Genomic DNA, 1,935 nt, shown 5'->3' with positions numbered 1-1,935 from the left:
TCCTCTGGTCTATAGGCAGCCATTTTTTTCTTCAGTGATCATGTCGCACAGGTGAGCATTACAGAATGTCAGGTTATTAAAACAAAGTCTTCTTGAGTTGAGGGAGTGTTTGAGTAGAGGCCCAATGTCCATCTGCTACCTTAATACTTAACATATAAATATATGTACATGGATCTATTTCCCTATAGTTATATATAAATATATTTCCCTATGTACATGCCTGTGTTTAGACCTCTATAAATGTCCTTTGCCTCCCAGTTCTTTCCTCTATTTCCTTTTAATTTCCTTTTGTCCTACTATTATGTTCAGCCTTCATTAGGGTTTCAGTAATTCCTCTTGGTTACATTGCCCTTGATCAAGCCCCACCAGGCATCCTATGCCCTCCTCATCATCGATTTTAGATCACTCGTTGTTCCCCTGTCCCTGGAATTGTTGACACCCCCCTTCCTTTTCCTCCACCTCCCCCTCTCCTGTGTCTCCCCAGAACCGTAGGTACGTTGTTTTCTCCACTGGATTGATTATCCACCTATCTTATCTAGATAGACATGCAGAGACAATAATAAGCACAAAAACAAGACAGAGCAAAACATACGAACAAAAGAAAACAAAAACAATAACAAAGCCAATGACAAAAAAAAGTCTGTAAATAGTTTCCAGGTCTGTTTGTTGACCTTTAGGAGTGTTTTCCAGTTGAGTCTGATGGGGTGCCACACCCTGGCCCCACAGTCTATTTTTGGTATTCCCTGAGGACTTCATTGCTTTGCTCCCTTTGCTGCTCTGTTGCACACCGGTAGTATTTCACCCTGTTTACTTCTTTTCTTGACCAGCTTCATTATCTTTTTGGCTTATTGGAAGCAGAAGCTCCATGGTGGTCACTTGGTGATGAAAATAAACCCTGCAGTGGTTCAGTAACTGTGAACTTGGTCACAGTGGTACCTAATTTGCAGTATCAACCTGTGTGTCTTTGTGTCTTCTGAGAATTAATCTCATACAAATTGCATGAAACTGTTGAGATTATTTCTGGTGTGGTTTGCTCACATCAAAGAGCACCTATCATGTGAGTTCTTAAACCTTATTTCATCCATTTTATTCGAGAGAAGTAAAACAGTGTCGTTTGGGCCGGGGCCGGACCACGCAGATGCTTCCCCCAGCTCTCCCGAAAGATAGCCTCTTGGACTGTGCGGGGGCCACTTCCCCGAGTTCTCCAGGCCAGAGCTGGACTGTGCAGGCCCCGCCTCCAGCATTCCAAGGAGCTTCTCTCTCCGGGCAGGGTCTGTACAGCCCCTTCCCTCAGCGTTCCAGGATGACTTACTCACAGACCAAGTCCTGACTCAGCCCTGCAACTGTAGCACCAGAAGACCTTCCTTCCCCTTACCAGTACTTAAGTCCTTGGCTCAAGCCCTAAATGCGTCCCACTGCCTCACTTCCAGGTGCGATTTCCCTGACCTAACTTGTTGGGTCTTAGAAACTTCCTGGGGGCTCAAGATGGCCCCGCCCCTTTCTCTGCCCTCCCTGCCTTCCCAGGAGTTCTTTCCCTGCCTCCATAAAATCTTTCTCAACTTCACATTCCTGGCTAAATTCTATCTCTGTTCAGTATCTCCATCTCCAACCTCTCAAGTGTCATCCATTTAACATTGATTTGGATTATATTTTTATTTGAGAATTCTTCAGGGTAATATTATTCATCAACTCAGTGTTCAAGGCAAACAAATCCTTGAATTAAATTGGCATTCTATGATGCTCACCTTCCCGACACAACCGCTGAAGACAAAGTGGGTGAGTAAGCAAATGTGACGAAGAAAGCTGATGGTGCCCGGCTATCAAAAAGTATAGCATCTGCGGTCTTAAAGGCTTGAAGGTAATCAAGCAGCCATCAAGCTCAGAAGCAACAAAGCTCACATGGAAGAAGCACACCAGCCTATGCAACCATGAGGT

The sequence above is a fragment of the Echinops telfairi genome, unplaced genomic scaffold, assembly GCF_000313985.2.
Source record: "Echinops telfairi isolate 266 unplaced genomic scaffold, ASM31398v2 ScPeMD7_7468;HRSCAF=8506_0, whole genome shotgun sequence".
Lineage (NCBI taxonomy): Eukaryota > Metazoa > Chordata > Mammalia > Afrosoricida > Tenrecidae > Echinops > Echinops telfairi.
The sequence above is the reverse complement of the archived record's forward strand: the minus strand, read 5'-3'. Positions refer to the sequence as shown.